Here is a 21,052-nt window from a genome sequence, read left to right on the forward strand (position 1 = left end):
CATGTCCTTTAAAGGTTTAGGAGTTGTCACAGCCACCCGAGATGTGTTGAGCAACAACAGAGGCGTGAAATTCCTTGATAGAGGTTGCAGGAGAGGTGAATTAACCTCTGCTGTGGTTTGAGCCATTTCCTTGCAGTACTGTAGTCCGTTGTCTTACATGTATGCACTAAAGTAGGTTACTAGCTTTACCAATGATGGGGTTCAAACCCCCACACCTTCCCATCCATCCGTCTGTCCATCCTCAGCACTTCACATCTGTTTTAATACACCACTCACAGCTGTGCGCCGTCAATCCTCTTTCCCCTCCCCATTCATAACTCCTGACCTGCCTGCTCTTCATTATTCTGATGCTTCATCATCCCTCTGCTCGTCACCTTCCATCTTCTCCGCCCCAAGCAGCTCGGTGTGTCCTCAAACTTACCTCCCGTCAATTAAGCAAGGCAGCATCCTTCGCTGCCTCTTGGTTTAATTAAGGAAGAAAAGTGCTCATAAGGGAAGAAAACAGTTTAAAAAGAAAAGTAAGTCCCAGTATACTAAGTATCCATCCACGGTCAATGTAATGTGCCTTGGTTGATGCTGGGGTGCAGAGGACAAATTGAAGCTGTCAGGAGGTGTTGGCGCAGGGTTGAGTTAACAAGTCCGTCATTAGAAAGCAGCGAGACTGCAACTACAATGCCTAATGAGCCAAAGAAGCCGTGCTGCAGCGGCCGCAGCAGCAGCATGTCCGGTCAGTGCCAGAAACAGAGACAGAACGGGGGGCTAGGGAGGGAGGGAGGGAGTGAAGGAGAAAGATGAGAGAGATAGTGTGGACAGTGCAGAAAAGGGCTTAAATCCATGAGGACCATCCCTCATCCTGCATCCTCTTCCTCTCTGGTTACTTTTCCCTCTTCACGTCTTCTAAGAAAATGGAGAGAAGTTCTGTCCCAGCGTTGCTGCAGAACACTACCTTCCACATAAGCCTCCCCACTCTCCCGCCCCACACCTTCCTTTTGACTATGCGACTTGCAGGCAAACCATGCGGTTACTAACTGACAGCATCCGAAAGGGAGAAAGGGCGAGAGAGAGAGAGAGAGAGAGCGGCCCGTCAGAGGTGAACTCCATCCAAATATTACCTGTCAGATGAGCTTCTTATCACAGCATCTCTCCCTGTCCTCCTCCTTTTTTGTGACGCTTTCGTGAAGAGAGCCATAATGACCTAGAGAGCGCTCCAGCTGCTGCAGCCATGGTGTGTGCAGGGTGCACGCCTGACTCGCTGAATCAGCTTCTATCATTGGGGGGAGGGAGGGCAGGAGGGAGGGAGGTGTCGGACGAGTGCCGGAGTCGACGACGGGAGGGGTGGGATTCGGGTGGTGGCGGGTCGGAGGGGCAATTACATTCCCACACAAATAAGTCCTACCTTCCTGGGACGCGCTGATCTGCCATTGGAGAGAAAAAGAGGGGGTATGAAAAAAAATCTGCCGCATTCTCCTCTTCAACATGGTAGAAAAAAGAAGTTGCCCAGGATGATTGAGCGGGCTAAAATTGTGTGCTAGGCATCCTCCCTTTTTCATATTCCACAAACACACTCAGCGCTATCTAGCTGGTAAATGCACTTTTGTCACTCAGCTCAACTCCAGACCGGGGAGTTTCTTCTGAATATTTGAAGATAATTATTTTTTTCATTGAAAAAACTAAAAGTAGTTGAAGGTCAGGTGAAGGTATTTTTGGGGGCCTTTTGGCAGATAGTTTTTTCACCCTGTTTCAGGAGAAATTTTGTTAATCTCAGGGAGCCACACTTAATAAAGTAAAGCACGATATATATTTCCTTAAGAAAAAACAACATATCTTCCGTCCAGCATCCTCTGTTTGTGCTAATTTGTAACTCAAATCAATTAGCTTAAATCACATTGCAGAGGATGCTCCTCTTCAGGAGGATACAAAACAATCATGTATTTTGTATTAGTCCATTTGTTGGTGTAACTCTTCTACCTAGGGCTGGAACATTAATCACGTTTAAATTTACATTTCGATTATGGCTTCTCACGATTATGAAAATATAATAATGGGAAAAAAATATTAATGGGCTGTGCAACGTGCATGCAAATTCTGGAGTTTGTGACAATGAAACAGATGGGGAGCAAATAAATGAAAAAAGAGCAAGTCTACCAGAAGTTTAGGATGTCACCATGTTTGCTACTTTTTATTTGACACAGTGCTATTATGCCTAATCAATAATCACTGAACTCAATAGAAGTAAGGCATATGATTTCTGGGTTCACAGAATCCGCTGATAAATATATCAGCGGATTATTGATGTAAATGTAAATAAAATGTTGCTGTGAGGAGAAGATACATTCATTTTGAAAAATGATGTGTCCTTTAGCACTCATTTATCCTCAAATCACTCAGATACCGGCCGTCCTGAACTCAACAAGGTCGACAGCGACTAAACTACGAAGCTAAAACTAGCAGGAAAAATCTTTACACGCACAACACTTATTATCTGCTTGTGTTGTTGTAACGACATCATCGATGTAAGATCAATGTACGAACATTGGTCCCTACTTGAGAGGGTCGCTTTAAAAAAAAAAAAAGTTGTACACCCTCAAGTTGGCTCTTTACTCGTCAAGCTGAAAACAACCGCACAGCACACTCCGCCCTTCCCAACAATAGCGCGGTGCGCCACATGAAATGTAATGACATAAGTTTATTTGGGTCATACTGTATAATCAACCATCAACCATTTTGTGTGACCAGTTTAACAGTACATATTATACATATTTAACAATCATACACATTTTTACACAAAAAGAAAAGAAAAAGAATGACCGAAAAAGGAATAGGCTGAAGCCAAAGCTTATTTTTGACTATCCTATAACTTCACTGAAAATTAGATTGCCTGAAACATCAACGTTAAAAAAAAATCAATAGGATGAAAGTAATTGTTGCTATATTTTATTATTTTCAATTATTTCACCTTTCAAGGTTTTCTCAAACCTTAACAAAGAACTACATGTCTTCAGCTCATCACTGAGCTTGTTCCACCATTGAACTCCTAAAACTGAAATACATTTTTATTTTATATTCATTCTTACTTTACCTATTTCAAAAATCAATATCCCCGTAAATTATAGTTGTCTCCTCCTAATTTAAATAACCTAAGAATACAAGCTGAAAGGCTGTTGTTCTTTACCCGAAACATAATTTTCTTTGTTTTTAAAAACACTATATGAAAATTTTAACACATTAGAACTTGGATTGGTATGTTGATAGTAGCATACTTTGTGTATTATTGTAATTACCCTTTTTTGAAGTTTAATTATTGGGTCTATGTTTGTTTGATAAACATTTCCCCAAACTTCAACACAATATGTTAGATATGGAAAAATAAAAGAACAATATAACATATGCAGACATGTCTTATTCAGCATGCGTCTTACTTTATAAAGAATAGCAATGGATTTGGTTATTTTTCCCTTTATATATTCAATATGCGGTTTCCAACATAATTTATGATCAATTATTATTCCCAAAAATGTAGTTTCATATACTCTATCAATTTCCACTTGATTTAATTTTAATTTTGCTTCACATCCGATCTGACTGCGCTAACAAAAAAAGGTTTTCAAAATGTACCTTGCACAAGCATAAAGTCCTTACAAAATTGTTATGCTTTGACCAAAAATACTGGTCAAAATTGTCGAAAGATGTATTTTTACCAATAAATGTGACGACTTTTGCATTTAATCTAACATTTTATTAAATTTTTTTGACACAAAAAGAAAACGCTGTGGTGGTAAAATAGGTGAAAAAAGTAAAAAACAGGATCAAAAACTAACTGGAAAATTTTATTTTATTGTTTTTTATATTACTATTGTTTTTTACATTCATTGTTATTGCTATTGCTAATATTTTAATGTTGTGGTTTTTTCGTTACTAATTTGAATCCAGTTTTTTGAAAACTATATTTAAAGTTTAGTTTTGGTGGTACAATAAATATTCATTTTTTCAAATAAATGAATAATCTTGTAATTAATCGTGATTACAATATCAATCAAAATAATGGTGATTATTACTTTTGCCGAAATCGTCCAGCCCTATTTCTACCCCTGAACTGTGACATAGAAAATTTAAATTTTTGTCAAAACTTGCGTTGCCTGGCCTATTATTTATCTTTTAAAAAAACACTGGTATGAATCCCCAAACATTTGACCCCTTATATCTGACTGATTAGAAATGTTTAACACAGTTCAATTGCGCTAGGTAGAATTGTAACTTGAGCGTGCTTAGCTGAATCACCACATTTCTAGGGAACTGACAAGCGCATGAGTGTAAAAATTTAGCTACATTTGTTAAAAATCCTAAACACCATCAAACAAAATGTTTTTGCAGGGGCACGCGCGTGACTGAGTGTCCATAAACCATTATGGACACACTGATTATTATTAAACTTTGAGAATATCTGTATTGCATGTACTTGTCCAGGGTGTACCCCGCCTTCCGCCCGATTGTAGCTGAGATAGGCGCCAGCGCCCCCCGCGACCTCACAAGGGAATAAGCGGTAGAAAATGGATGGATGGATGTATTGCATGTATGCTAGCATGTTTCCATTTTGAACAAACATACATAGATAGATAGATAGTACTTTATTGATTCCTTCAGGAGAGTTCCTTCAAGAAAATTAAAAACATGGCACCACAGATGTAATTTGTATAAATTAGGGCTGTCAATAATAACTCATGTGGTCAATTACAAAACATATCGCATGAATCATGTTTGTACGCAGAATCTCAGATGGATCACGCAATTTATTTTAACTGTACATGCTTCTTTCTCTTGACTGCGGATAGTTACCTGAATAGTTACATGAATTGATTAACTTAAACAAGTTGAAAAACTTATTCGGGTGTTACCATTTAGTGGTAATTGTACGGAATACGAATTGAACTTTGCAATCTACTAATAAAAGTTTCAATCAATCAATCAATCAATCAAAACGCGGGTTGCTGTACCGTCAATGATCAGGTGAATGTCTACATCAGTGCAAAGATGAGTCAGTAGCCTCCGACTGGTGTGCTTGCTGGCACATTTAACTTAAAAATACATTCCCATGGGACTCTAGATAAAACTTTTAGAGCAAATAAATAATGTGCAGTAGTTAAAATATATTTATTTAAATCCTGAATGATATTCTGACAATAAAATTGCATTTGTTCGCAAATACTGAGGTGTTCCTTTAAGTTAATTTAAATTATACCAGCTTGTATTAATCTTTGATTAATCATTATAAATCAAAACGTTTAAAGCGTGATTAATCTGTTTTTAAAAAAATGTATAGTTTGACAGCACTAATATAAACACAACCATTTTATAACAACGAACCATTTCTCTGGAAATGCGTGCTTAAGTTCAAACAACTTACAGAATTTTACCAATAAACTTGGCCCATTTGTGATTGCAATTGTTGTTAGCAAGAGGACATTAAAAACATTTGACAATTTTTTGTTAAGCTTGGTGGCCCATAAAGATGCTAATCTGGAAATTAACATCCATAATTTTTAAATAATGTATCTTTATTACGTTCTTATTTTTCTCTGCCGCTAAACCATTACACTTAAAACAAAAAATATTCCCCAAATGTGGGCATATTGTGTGTCCAATTTGGTGCTCAGCTTGTTTGAGGTCTGCTGTGTGCCATTGTGGTTTAACATTGAATCACACCACGTTGGAGGAAATACTTTAAAAATCCAAAGACTGGTCCAGAGAGTGCAGTAAGAGGACGACAGTGGCAGCTAATAAGGGACAAGGGGCCAAGATGGCAGGAGCTTTAGCACATTGTGTGAAGCCAAGCATTGGAAACATACCTCAGCGCTTGTTGCTGGGCTGCTCCTGTGTCTTGTCCCACCAACCCTCCCTGACCATATTTAGTCACGCTGTGCAAAAAATAGTTCAGTGCTTTGCTCCACTCCACACACACCTTCACTCCTTGCCTCTTTCCATGCCCCCCTGCTCCCACTCTCTGCTGCAACTGTTGGCTGCAGACTCCGGGAAGCCTCACTTCAGCTCCCTGCCTATTGATTCCATCGGGCTGGAAGCAGAACAGAGCGCTAGGCCAGTTAGCCTCTGCTACCATTTGCTGCTCTATTTTTAGCAAAGCCAAATAAAGTGGTCTATCATGCTTCCACTTCTTGTTTCTCGACCTCCCCCTGTTTTGCATCCTTCACCACCAGCTCTGCTGATATAAGCCCCCCTCACCCTCTGTGTACTCTTGACCTCAACCCCGCTGTCTCCTTCATTCTCCATTTTAAAATAGTGCAGGGACAGTCTTCTTATGGTGGTCTTACGCTCACCCCTATATTTAGAGTAAAGGACTTAAGAGTGAGGCGTTGCTGGACAGCTGGGAGAGAAATAATGTTGTTGTCTTCCAATTACATTACTGTTGTACATAGGGCTGGGCGATATGGCCTTTTATTAACATCTAGATATTTTTAGGCCATGTCACGATACACGATATATATCTCGATATTTTTGCCTTAGCCTTGAATGAACATTTGATGCATTTAATCACACCAGTATGATGATTTTATGTGTCTACATTAAAACATTCTTGTTCATACTACATTAGTATATGCTCATTTTAAACTTTCATGCAGGGAGGGAAATCACAACTAAGTCAATTGACCAAAAATGTATTTATCAAACTGTTATTAAAATTGGCACAGATATTCAGGTCATTTCCAAAACAGAAAGTGCAAGATTGTCAGACACATTTTAAAGCAAACTCCAAACCCCATTTCCGTATGAGTTGTTAAATTGTGTTAGATGTAAATATAAACGGAATACAATGATTTGCTAATCCTTTTCAACCCATATTCAATTAAATGCACTACAAAGACAAGATATTTGATGTTCAAACTCATAAACTTTATTTTTTTTTGCTAATAATAATTAACTTAGAATTTCATGGCTGCAACACCTGCCAAAGTAGTTGGGAAAGGGCATGCTCACCACTGTGTTACATCACATTTTCTTTTAAAAACACTCAATAAACGTTTGGGAACTGAGGAAACTAATTGTTGAAGCTTTGAAAGTGGAATTATTTACCATTCTTGCTTGATGTACAGCTTAAGTTCTTCAACAGTCCGGGGTCTTGTCGTATTTTACGCTTCATAATGCGCTACACATTTTCAATGGGAGACATGTCTGGACTGCCAGGAAAGTACCCGCACTCTTTTACTACGAAGCCACGCTGTTGTAACGCGTGGCTTGGGATTGTTTTGCTGAAATAAGCAGGGGCGTCCATGATAACGTTGCTTGAATGACAACATATGTTGCTCCAAAACCTGTATGGACCATTCAGCATTAATGGTGCCTTCACAGATGTGTAAGTTACCATGCCTTGGGTACTAATACACCCCCATACCATCAGAGAGACTGGCTTTTGAACTTTGTGCCTATAACAATCCGGATGGTTATTCTCCTCTTTGTTCCGCAGGACACCACCTCCACAATTTCCAAATATAATTTGAAATGTGGACTCGTCAGACCATAGAACACTTTTCCACTTTGCATCAGTCCATCTTAGATGAGCTCGGGCCCAGCGAAGCCGTCGGGGTTCCTAGGTGTTGTTGATAAATGGCTTTCGCTTTGTATAGTAGAGTTTTAACTTGCACTTACAGATATAGCGACCAACTGTATTTACTGACAGTGGTTTTATGAAGTGTTCCTGAGCCCATGTGGTGATATCCTTTACACACTGATGTCGGTTTGTGGTGCAGTACCGCCTGAGGGATCAACGGTCCGTAATATCATCGCTTACGTGCAGGGATTTCTCCAGATTCTCTGAACCTTTTGATGATTTTACGGACTTGCAATAGCTCGTTGAGAAATGTTGTTCTAAAACTGTTCGACAATTTGCTTACAAATTGGTGACCCTCGCCCCATCCTTGTTTCTGAATTACTTAACATTTCATGGAAGCTGCTTTTATACCCAATCATGGCACCCACCTGTTCCGAATTAGCCTGCACACCTGTGGGATGTTCCAAATAAGTGTTTGATGAGCATTCCTCAACTTAATCAGTGTTTATTGACACCTTTCCAAGCTTCTTTGTCACGTGTTGCTGGCATCAAATTCTAAAGTTAATGATTATTTGCAAAAAAAAAATGTTTATCAGTTTGAACATCAAATATCTTGTCTTTGTAGTGCATTCAACTGAATATGGGTTGAAAAGGATTAGCAAACCATTGTATTCCGTTTATATTTACATCTAACTCAATTTCCCGGGGTTTGTATAAGTGCACTTTTGTGAATTATGTCACCAAGATAACATATTAAAACAACACTAAATTAAAGTGTATTTTTTGTACAAAACGCCACTAAAATAGTTTAAAACAAATAAAGTGCACGTTTGTGCATGATTTCACACAAGATATTTCAAACACTGTCAAATAAAAATGAGCTGCATAATAGGTTCCTGCGGACATGATCTCCTTCAGTAGTTGACTTTTTTCATACAGTGTTGATCTGGAAAGAGAAAGAGTGGGAAACGCATGCAGTGTAATGCCCGCACCTAAAAGCAACTGTGTGAGAACATATAGTTAAACATCACGATATAGTCATTTTCTATATCGCACAGAGACAAAACCGCGATACTTTGAGTATATCGATATAACGCCCAGCCCTAGTTGTACGTCAGTTTTTGTAATCCATTTCTTAAAGGGGAACTGCACTTTTTGGGAATTTTGCCTATCATTCAAAGTCACTATGAGAGACAAGAACACATAATTTTTTTTTTTTAGGATTCTAAAGACAAAAACAAACCGTTTAGCGCTTGCAGTCACCTCTAAAGCCCTCTAAAACATAATCAAAACCCTCCATCAACGTTTTATAAACACGCTGCAAGTATATATAAATGTAGTAACAGACACGTTCATAACAATATGTAATATGTACAATAATTATTGTATTTACCGGAACTTGGTTCCTCAGTGCATTTATTTCCGTGCCCCGAGCAACGCACTTCTGACTTCCGCCAACGAACGTGTGTTCCCTTTTCAAAAACCAAATGCGTGTGTGCGTGTGTGCGTGTGTGCGTGTGCGTGTGCGTGTGTGTGTGTGTGTGTGTGTGTGTGTGTGTGTGTGTTCTAATTATGGCAGATTTTGTGATAGACTCAGAGAAGGTTAGGAGCGGCGTGACTTGACACAGCAAATGTGGAGCTAGGAGCCAAGCTCTGCGGACAGAAATGGAATGCTTACCCAAAATCAACTGGAAAAAAAACCAGACAAATGTCTAACGAGTAAATCACTTCAATAATATTGGTCATGATTCATGCAGCACGTCATGCTTGGTAGTACAACTACAATACGTACAATGTCTTTCTAGCGGTGTACAAAGAATACATGACATGCGGGCTAATACATTGCAGTTACTATTATAGGATTGTTCATGTTTTTGAGTCAGTACAGATTTGTGTCTTATCACATTCTGTTGTGCGTTACAAACTCAAAAGCCATTCGGCTGAGAATGCAAAAACTACCTTATGGCTAATGCCGTAGCATGCTGTCGAAAGGCAATGTGTTACTATTCTAGAAAAAACAGTACCTCAGTGTTTGTTCTTACAATAACAATGTCACTACAACTTGGTTGTTATACAGATTACGAAACATAAATGAAGTATGTTGGTGGTTTTTGGATGCAATTTTAGAGTGATTTTAAAGGCTGAATGGATTGCTTCCATGAGCTACATTGCCAGCCATTTAGAACGAGCAGATATTTTTAATCCCAGATGTGAGTTAAATGGTCGCACCTTACAGCCCTGCACATGCTTTAGTTTACTGTTAGTTTCTCTCTAAATGATCTTTTCCATAATTTCACTCCACATACTTATATAGTAAAGCTTTGTGTGTTGTGCAATCATACTGATGTTTAGGAAAATGTACAATTATCAGGGAACAGGTTTGGTTTGTGCATATTCCTAGTTTTTAAAAAGAGCTGTGAAATATCAAACTACACTGCGATAAAGGGCAGTGTAGTTTGAATGAAGTGTGCTTTTACAATTATTTACTTATTTGCACCATCATTCATTCAGTGCCTCTTTTTTTATCTCAGAGAGGAGAAATGACATCCTCGCCTGCCTTTATTTCGCTCAAAAACTTTTTGAGCTCTTTAATTCAAATGTCTTTTTCAAGCTTTCCCGGGGCGCGCCCGCTAAAGAATGTTTAATTAGTCACTCTCCTCACAAGGTACATTTATACTGTACTACTGTAACCTTCTCGGTGTCCTCAATGACAGCGTCCTCTTTCTTACCCAGCTTCTGTTGGTTTGTATTAACAGAATGATCAGATGAAAAAACAGTTGCCAGTTAATAATGATGTGACTTTAATTAACAATGTGTATTTTTAAAATACCATGCAATCGTCTGGTGCTTGAGCTGATAAGAAGTCACGCCCACCTTTCAGCGTGATGAATGGCAGGCCTTTTTTTGTTTCCAGGCATGGAGATAATTTGCCATAGATTTAATGTTTCCTTGTCACAATTTATAGCCTTCAATTGCAGTATCTTCACGGCCTTTGCATAATTGAACATTCGGACGTTGAAATTGATCCCAAGCTAATGTGTCTTTTTAAAACAACATCCTCTGTCAAAGCGCCAATCAAGTCAAAGTGCATCATTGCAATAGCACTGGTGGCAAAAGTTGCACCTGTTTGTGCCCTGCTGTTAAACGTCCATTTTGTCCTGCTAATTTTAGACATGAATAGTATGGTATCTGTTTGGCATGCTAACCTTATATCTGCACTGCTTCGTGTTCAGAGAGGCTCCCAGTGGGTTTTCCAGCTGCCATTAGCTTATCTAATTCTCCATCGTTTAAACCCCAAGGATTGGCATCATCAAGTGATTTACGGATCGTTGAGCCATAAGAATTTTAATGGCTTAAGGGTTTGTTGTACAATACCTATGTAGCTATAAGGTGGATAGATTTAACTTCTTTGCAGCAACTAGCAGATAGTGCAATTAATTAAATTAGACATAGTTTCCTTGTTAATAAAGGAAACTATTTGTGACATGTCTCTTTTTCGCACCAAACATGAGGAAAATATATGATATTTCCACTTTTTAGAGCTCATTTTTGAAGTTTCGGGTTTTCATGACGTCACTACGGAAAAACCTACTATTTTGTGGACAAGATACCATCTCTGATCAGGGAACACTTACAAGCAGGCTTTGCTGTACATCTTACAGAAAAGCCTGGGACTATTCCAGTTATCCGTCTGTCAATTACACAATTTGACTGATTGTTTTACTTTAGCAAACAGGCTAACCTTGCATTATGTTGCGGTTAAAATTGGAGTGTAATACTAACACTATAGCGCCATATCTCTTTTACTAACGTTTTAGTCCTACTGTCGCACTCCTCGGTGTTGTTTTATGTGATTATGGCATCCATTATGTTAGATTAGTGTAGTGTTACAGTGTACAGTATATGTAAGAAGTGGCTAAAATGCAAGAACTGTTTCTTGGAGCCACGCACTCTGTCGGAGGGCAGAGGACGACACAGCTCATTAGCATTAAAGCTGCAGGCACACACAATGGTGTGTTTACAGTAGGGCCTACAAAAAGAAGTCTAAATTCCTGCATTCAGACAAGATGTTGGACTGAATGTTTCCTGCACACTTTGTGTGATTAAATCTAAACCTTTGAGACTTAAATTTGTTTTAAAATAGTATAGTATGGAGCCATTATGCTCACCTATTGGAAAATGACACAGAAAGTTAACAGGAAATAGTTTGTTTATATTAAACCTGACGTAAACTTGATCTGGGATTGAGCTTAAAATAAAAAAAATGTAGACTTTGCAACACAGACTAGTAAGTGATTTTAGTTAAGTGAAGTTTCCCAGGCTAGAAAGTTAGCGTTATTACATTGATTCTTTTGTTTCAACTTTCAAAATTCACGTGTGAGGGACAGCTTCCTCATTAATTTGTATTGTCTACCATCTAATGTTATTCTAATTGTTGATAGTGTATTGTTAGTTTCACATTAACATGCACATGATGACTTACCTCCTGCATGTCTTCACCGCTTAACACCAATCTCATCAATTTGCTCCACATTCAAGCACCCCTTATGTCATTCCTGCTTGATCAATTTTGCTCGTGAGTGTTTAGCTGAGTAGTTAATCGATCAGTAAGAATAAGAAAAGGGTCTTCTAATGGATGGGCTTTGTCTGACTGCATAAAAGGACGATGTTGCAGGCAGTCCTCCAAGTAAGAGTGCTTATTTGTAATTGTGCACTATTTTTGATTCAGTTGTGTTAATTGATTAGCTGATTCATTTTCTTTGTGCCAAGCATTGTGGATAAATGTATGTTTTGTTTGTTTAAAGGTTCATTTACATTAGACAATACAACACACTACTCAGATTTCCCCAAGATTGCTAAAATACCTATGGCAGTGCGGGCGTGGCGGGCGTGGCTAGGGGTGTGGTGGGGCATGGTCAATATGACACCATTATTGTTTGCTATGATGCATATATTTTCTTTTAAAAACGGCCCGTTGCTGCTTATTGTATTTTGTTAATTTGTTTGTAGACATTTTTCCAATCCTTTCAGTCATTATTTCTTTATTAAAAAGACTAGCAATAAATCTAGCATCTATTTCTGGTGTTATTGTAGACTGTACTCGTGTTGAGAGACTCTTTACGTATGTCGCGCCATGTCTGCGACAAAAGGCGAGCTCCAGAAAGCCTCATGTAACACAACTGTGTGCTGCTGCGAGTCTTCCTCTCCTTAAAATTTGCCACTAACATCCTAAGTTTTAAAGATCGCTGTCTGCTGGTATATCTCTGATACATTAAAGTTTGTCCAAAGGGCGGACATGTTGTCTTTGCTCCAAAGAATCCCGTGCATATAGCTTACGTCAGGGTTGCCCATTACGTCGATCGCGAGCTACCAGTTGATCACGCAGGGTGTCAGTAAATCGCCAGCCAGGCATTAAAAAAATAGTCCGAAAAATTTACGATCATCAGCATCCAAGGATCTTGTGAGATGACGCTGGTTGCTGCAAGCGCCATATTCAGAAAAAAATGCCTGACAAAATGGCGAGAAACACTTTTTATTTTAAAAGACTGTCGCGCCGCACCTGCTGTCAAAACCTAAAGACCGACTGCACAGTTCCTGTCATCACAATAAAAGTGCTGCCCTATCCTGCCTGCGCTAGCAAAATAAGAGCCTCATAAAGGTAGCGCGCACAAGCTAGTAAGCTTTGCCGTCAGTGTATTTTTTGTGAAGTGTATAAAAACGAATATGAAAGCTGGACATACAAGATGCCAAAAACCCACCACTTTCATGTGGTATTGCACAGAAAGGAAGAATTTTTTTCTGTTCCACAATTTAAATTAAAACATGTGAAAGTTAATAGCACTCCTGTGAATCCTGTCTGATTCCAAAGAATGCAAGTCATCAGAATCAGGTGATACACCAACTTTTATTCTTGTGTTCATGAAATAAATGAATCTATATGTTATGGTTAGCATTTGAGTTTATTTTAAACATGCATACAATTGCAACATGATACATGTGTTAAACATGCTTGTATTTTAATTAAACACATTGAGAGTAGCCAGTCAGGATGCCACCCGAGCATCTCCCTAGGGAGGTGTTTCGGGCACGAGGCCACGGGGAAGACCCAGGACACGTTGGGAAGACTATCTCTCCCGGCTGTCCTGGGAATGCCTCGGGATGCCCTAGGAAGCGGTGGATGAAGCGGCTGGGCAGAGGGAAGTCTGAGCTTCCCTGCTTAGGCTGCTGCCCCCGTGACCCGACCTCGGATAAGCGGAAGAAGATGGATGGATGGATGGACATTTAAAATGTTAGCAAAAAATGTTTGTTTCATAAATAAATGTCATAAATATATATAAAGTATTTGTTATATATACACATACTGTACTGTTTATATACACTATATGAAGATGAGGTATATCACCTCGACTTGGTCATTAGAAAAGTAGCTGAAAAAGTGTGGGCATCCCTCGCTTACATCATCACAACATTCGGTTTTGGCAGTACTGTTCCAGTGATCAGTCTTATTTCGGTGGCCAAATAATAATCGTGTGCAAATAATAAACTATATATATATTCATTCATACTGTAACTACCTCCTGGTGTTAAAGTATATGTTCATGTATTATGATGTTATTTTTCCCATGATCTTGAACACACCGTGTTGAGAGAATAAGGAAATGTTGTGTGTCCGGAAATGAAACACAAAGACGGACGTGCGTGCACAGAGGAAATACTTGTTGAGATGGGCTTGTTGTTAGCATTAGATTTGCAATAAAATCTAAAAAGAGCGGCACACTTTGTGTGTCTTTTTCTGGACGCTAAATTACATCATATTATTTCATTTTGTTTTTACGTAAGAACTTTTATTTTAAAGGTGTGGCGGTTAATATTTTGCCCTTGCACATCGCCACGATCAAATACAGGGGAACTCCTGCACAACTGCTTAAAAGAGTTGTCGTTGTTTAACAGAGTAGTTAATGGAATGAAAATATTTGACCCTGGATTTCAGATCCCTGCTCGGTAAAAGAGTTATGACAAATTATGTACATGTTTTATTCTGCAGGACATGACAACATTGTAACAAATCTTTCAAGATGTAATTTTTTCATTCCTTTACTTTGCAAGCGCTACATGCATTGATAAAGCCTTCTGGTGCTATTAAGTCCAATTCATAATTTTCTGTATATTATCTTCTTCCATAATCCAAGACTCTTACCTCACGCTGAGCTTGTCTCTCTTATTCTTCTTCGTCTTCTTCTTCTGAGCTCGCCCACGCCCCCCTTCCCCGCTCTGTTGCCCGTCCCTCCTCATCCCTTTACACCGTGCATCATTTGAAGAGGTGAGGCTGCTGAGCGCCGGGGAAGAATATAAGTGATTTATGAATGGGCCCCCCTTACCTGCGTGCTGGGGGGCGGGGTGTTGGCAGTCAAGCTGTGTGATCCAGCATTCCCATATTGCAGGAGAAGCACGAAGAGACCTTCTGGTCTTTTATTGTGTACCATGTTACCATTAAGTGACAGGACAACTGCACAAATACCCACAGTATGTTCTGTAGTGGTGCAGATGTTTGCCAGGGATGTCCTGTCTGTTTAATTAAATTCACTTGGCTACTGTTTATAGCAGCGCATCAGCACATTTAGCACATTCTGTAACTGTATCAATTTGTGCAATATTCACCCAACCCCCTTCTCTGTTTTAAAGCTTTCAGTTTTAGAAGGCGAGGATTGTCCAGAGAAGAAGGAGCTGAGCCGGAAGGCAAAGCTCTCAATTTACCGGTCGATCTACGTTCCCATCCTCACCTATGGTCATGAGCTTTGGGTCATGACCGAAAGGATAAGATCACGGGTACAAGCGGCCGAAATGAGTTTCCTCCGCCGGGTGGCGGGGCTCTCCCTTAGAGATAGGGTGAGAAGCTCTGCCATCCAGGAGGAGCTCAACGTAAAGCCGCTGCTCCTCCACATCGAGAGGAGCCAGATGAGGTGGTTCGGGCATCTGGTCAGGATGCCACCCGAACGCCTCCCTAGGGAGGTGTTTAGGGCACGTCCAGCTGGTAGGAGGCCACGGGGAAGACCCAGGACACGTTGGAAAGACTATGTCTCCCGGCTGGCCTGGGAACGCCTCGGGATCCCCCGGGAAGAGCTAGACGAAGTGGCTGGAGATAGGGAAGTCTGGGCTTCCCTGCTTAGGCTGCTGCCCCCGCGACCCGACCTCGGATAAGCGGAAGATGATGGATGGATGGATGGATTGTCCAGAGGAAAAAAAACATAAGCATTAGTCAGCAATGAGATGTTTGTAGGGTTAATTTGTAGATGGTTAGTCAGCCATTAGTTTTTGTGTGTGTGTTTTTATTAATCAGTTTTATTCACACGTTTTTGTTTACCTAACTGCAGAGAGAAGCAGGGGTTTACACAGCGAGGAGCCTTTATTAGTACTACTGTATGTTACAATAGTATAATGTATACCACCAGTTAATGATAGTAGTTAAAATATTAGATCATAACTCGGTATGCACAGTATTTTTTTAGTCAAGCTGATGCCAATACAGACAACCATCTGCTTCTCAAGACCGATATATAGAGGTAGAAATCTTTGGGCACCTAACGTTTCGATAAGTATTACAATTAAGGGGTTATGATTTGATTATGAATTGATTATTTATACATTTATAATTATTATATATTCTAAATGTATTACATTAAATTATTTACATTTTTAATAACATGTCTAGAAGACTCATCCTTTGGCTATTGCATGTGCAGTATTGCGTCCTTTCCGGTTTTTGGAGTAGTGCGCACAGCAGATATAAATATAGAAGACTAATAAATACGTGAGAACTGTAATGGCCTGCTAAGTAAGCAAATAAGTACAAGTACCTACTAGGCAAAGAGGCATTCTTGATTTAATGTTGGTGCCTTCTAAAACCACACAATGTTTAGACACGTTGGCCTGAGTCGCTATACATTTGCAGCTTAAAGACATGTCATCTGTCTGCTTCATCATATTATAACAATCCAAGGATTTAAGTCTCACACAGGTTCCCAGTGTCTCTCTTTTATTAACAAAATGCAGCACACTAATACAACAATCTCAGTCTCCACATGACGCTACCCCCGCAGAAACCCGCACAACCTTTCACTCCCACAACACACGTCACTTCCCATCCTTGTCTTGGAAGTCCCATCCCCCAGTCAAAGACATTGGCTAGAAGCCGTAGCCAGCCGCTACACGATCTACGGCTGACAAACGCATTGCCGTACTGTGTTGATTTTATTGTCTCTCCAGATTTATTAATCTAGTTGCTAATTTACTCTTTTTTGCTGGTTACCTTCTGCTGTAATGCGGTTCTGTTGAAGTACAAAACATGTATTTTTTTGTTTCGCTACTTCAGATTTAATCTGGTTTAGTGCAGCAGCATACCCCGTCCGTTCCTCCTTTCTCTGTGTGTCCGCACTAACACATGAAGTTAAAAGAATGTTCACTATTTTTTAGTCTTGGTTAGTTAAAACCAAATGTGGAATTAACGTTAAGAGAAAATTAGAATTAATGCCACATTTTAAAACAGTCTGTATTACTTTGACGTACGCAAATAATCAGTTTGGACAGTTGTTCATCGATTCATGAACTGCCTTCGTTATTGTGATGCATCAGTAAATCGATTATTTTTCCCACCTCTATCAACACCCATAACTAATTTGTATTTATTGTTCTTTTTATTTTAGGTTTAACTGTAGTTAGTGAACACTTTTCTTTGTGGCTGGCTTTCAATGAGTTTCTTTAGCAGTGCAGGCGTCTTTAGAGGCTTTTAAACACTGTTGTAGCATCGCTCGCATTGCAGGTGGCTGATGAGTTTTGATGTGTTGATTCTAGAGATGTCCGATAATGGCTTTTTGGCCAATATTCAATATCCCGATATTGTCCAACTCTTAATAACCGATTCCGATATCAGCCGTTACAAATATATACGTACAGTCGTGGAATTAACACATTATTATGCCTAATGTTGTTGTGATGCCCCGCTGGATGCATTAATGTGTTCTGTTGTGTTTATGTTGTGTTACGGTGCGGGTGTTCTCCTGAAATGTGTTTGTCATTTTTGTTTGGTGTGGGTTCACAGTGTGGCGCATATTTGTAACAGTGTTAAAGTTGTTGATACAGCCATCCTCTGTGTTACCTGTATGGCTATTGGCCAAGTATGCCTTGCATTCACTTGTGTGTGTGAAAAGCCGTAGATATTATCTGATTGGTCCGGCACGCAAAGGTAGCCTTTAAGGTTTATTGGTGCTCTGTATTTCTCCCTGTACCACTACAAACAGCGGCGTTTTAAAAAGTCATAAATTTTACTTTTTGAAACTGAAACCGATAATTTCAGATATTACATTTTAAAGCATTTATCGGCCGATAATATTGGCAGTCCGATAATATCTCTAATATTTATGTATGTATATTTATAATGTATATGTGTATGTATATATGTATGTACGAATGTATGTATATACAGTATTTGTATATGTGGGTTCTTCCGAGGATGTCGTAGTCGTAGTGGTTTGTACAGTCCTTTGAGACATTTGTGATTTAGGGCTATATGAATAAACATTGATTGATTGCATATGTTTGATTGATTGATTGAAACTTTTATTAGTTGATTGCACAGTACAGTACATATTTCGTACAATTGACCACTATATGGTAACACCCGAATAAGTTTTTCAACTTGTTTAAGTCGGGGTCCACGTTAATCAATTCGTGGTACAAATATATACTATCAGCATAATACAATCATCACACAAGTAAATCATCATAGTATATACATTGAATTATTTACATTATTTGCAATCCGGGGGGTGGGATGAGGAGATTTGGTTGATATCAGTACTTCAGTCATCAACAATTGCATCAACAGAGAAATGGACATTGGAACAGTGTAGGTCTTACTTAGTAGCATATGTACAGCAAGCAGAGAACATAATTAGTTCAGATAGAATAAGAACAAATATATACATTAGAAATACATTTGATTATTTACATTAGGTAATTTACAATCCGGGGAGATGGGATGTGAATGGAGTAGGGTATTAGTAAAGGGTTGAAGTTGCCTGGAGGTGTTGTTTTAGAGCGGTTTTGAAGGAGGATAGAGATGCACTTACTTTTACACCTGTTGGGAGTGCATTCCACATTGATGTGGCATAGAAAGAGAATGAGTAAAGACCTTTGTTAGATCGGAATCTGGGTTTAACGTAGTTTGTGGAGCTCCCCCTGGTGTTGTGGTTATGGCGGTCATTTACGTTAAGGAAGTAGTTTGACATTTACTTCGGCATTAGGGAGGTGTAGCGGATTTTATAGACTAGGCTCAGTGCAAGTTGTTTTACTCTGTCCTCCACCCTGAGCCAGCTTACTTTGGAGAAGTGGGTTGGAGTGAGGTGCGATCTGGGGTGGAGGTCTAAAAGTAACCGGACTAGCTTATTCTGGGATGTTTGGAGTCTAGATTTGAGAATTTTGGAGGTGCTGAGGTACCAGGAGGTGATGTATATGTATGTATTTATATATATGTATACGTATGTGTGTGTGTATGTATGTGTGTATATATATATATATATATATATGTATTTATGTATGTTTATATGTACATATGTACAGTATGTATGTGTGTATATATGTGTGTATATATGTATGCATGTATACATCTATGTATATGTATTTATATATGTATGTAAGTATGTTTGTATATATAGATATATATGTATGTGTATATATATAGATATATATGTATGTGTATATATATGTATGCGTATATATATATATGTATGTATATATTTGTATGTATGTATAAATGTATGTACATATATGTGGTTATATATAATAAATGATAAATGGGTTGTACTTTGTATAGCGCTTTTCTACCTTCAAGGTACTCAAAGCGCTTTGACACTACTTCCACATTTACCCATTCACACACACATTCACACACTGATGGAGGGAGCTGCCATGCAAGGCGCTAACCAGCACCTATCAGGAGCAGAGGTGAGATGTCTTGCTCAAGACACAACGGACGTGACGAGGTTGGTACTAGGTGGGGATTGAATCAGGGACCCTCGGGTTGCACACGGCCACTCTTCCACTGCGCCACGCCATATATGTATGTATATGAATATATAGATATACATGTATGTGTGTATATGTATGCATGTATGTGTATATATGTATATATATATATATGTGTGTGTATATATATTTATACTGTGTATATATGTATGTCTCTATGTATTCATTGTACGTATATGTATAGATGTGTATATATATATATATATATATATATATATATATATAAACAATGTATTTATGCGCATGAGTGTATATATGTATATATCCAGCCTCCGACCATATTCGTTTTATTCAATGTGGCCCCCCAAGTCAAAAAATGTTGATACCCCTGCAGTTTATTGTCCAAAATGTAGTTTTAAACAAGCACCTATCCAATATGTATCCAATCAAAACATCCACACACCCACACATCTGGCCAACAGTGATCATCAGCCAATAGATTAGTGCTGGACGGCTGAAATATTAAGCCATTCGAAGTGTGTGTGTGTGTGTGGGGGGGGGTTTGAATATTAAAAACAAAAAATTAATTGGAGGGAGGGGTTTTCATCCCTTACGGAGGGTTACCCAAGGACATATTTAGGAACTGGGAAGGTTACTATTATGTGCATAGGAAAAAAGATGGCATAGTAAAATCACTATAAGCAGGTATTTATTTGCGCCATTAAAAGTGCCCCAGCTATGCAGACCATAAATACAATAGAACACACTGATATACTTTTGCAACAGAGCCATCTGACACCTTTAATACATCTTAGCCTACTTAAAAACAAATGCACTTCATATATTCACATTATGCAGTTGAATAAGTAATTGCATAAATTTGTGTGTTTTGTTTATGGTTTTACACCACACTAAAAAGTAGGCTCCTTTAGTCTGTAAACATCAACAGTCATAACATGGTAGTATGTATTTTAATAATATTCAACTCAATCTGTGGTAGTTATCCTTACAGCGATCAAGCATTCACACTAAACAAATGAAAGCGCAATATGTTCAAATTATCCGTGGCGCTTCTTTGGTCGTGTTCAAAATACATTTTGGACTTTCTCACATATATGCAACATGCGGCAGTGGCTCAGGAGGTAAAGAAGTTTGTGCAGAAACTGGAGCTAGGTCGTTTAAAACCTTGCTATCTCCATCCCAGTCACTGTTTCTGTGTTTTTTTGCACCCACCTTTCCTCCAGTGCAGCCCACACAGGTGTATGAATTTGAATCAATGTTTGGTGATGGTCAGAGAGGCCAGAGCCCAGAGAAGCTGTGGCTACAGATGTAGCTGGCCACCACCATATGTGTATGTGGAGTGAATGAATAATTGCCTCTCAGTGTGAAGCGCTTTTAGGTCTGTAAAAAGACACTATATGAAGCACAGCCATGATTTTTTTTTATAATATATATATTTTATCCAAATGTTAT

The 21,052-nt window shown here is 38.9% G+C and overlaps 1 protein-coding gene and 1 long non-coding RNA gene across 6 annotated transcripts in view; one reads left to right on the forward strand and one right to left on the reverse strand.

The window, feature by feature from the left end:
• LOC133568563 (uncharacterized) overlaps positions 1 to 9,043 on the reverse strand; it is a 32,844-nt gene extending 23,801 nt beyond the window's left edge. For both annotated transcript variants that reach the window (XR_009809627.1, XR_009809626.1), the window contains exons 1-2: positions 8,952 to 9,043; positions 1,113 to 1,415 (exon numbers count right to left, since the gene is read on the reverse strand). This is a non-coding gene — a long non-coding RNA (uncharacterized LOC133568563). The remainder of the gene's footprint in view (positions 1 to 1,112; positions 1,416 to 8,951) is intronic.
• The window catches only part of mib1 (MIB E3 ubiquitin protein ligase 1), a 117,353-nt gene that overhangs the window by 59,767 nt on the left and 36,534 nt on the right, over positions 1 to 21,052 (forward strand). The gene's annotated exons all lie outside the window — the stretch shown is intronic.

This window comes from Nerophis ophidion, linkage group LG14, assembly GCF_033978795.1.
Source record: "Nerophis ophidion isolate RoL-2023_Sa linkage group LG14, RoL_Noph_v1.0, whole genome shotgun sequence".
Classification (NCBI taxonomy): domain Eukaryota; kingdom Metazoa; phylum Chordata; class Actinopteri; order Syngnathiformes; family Syngnathidae; genus Nerophis; species Nerophis ophidion.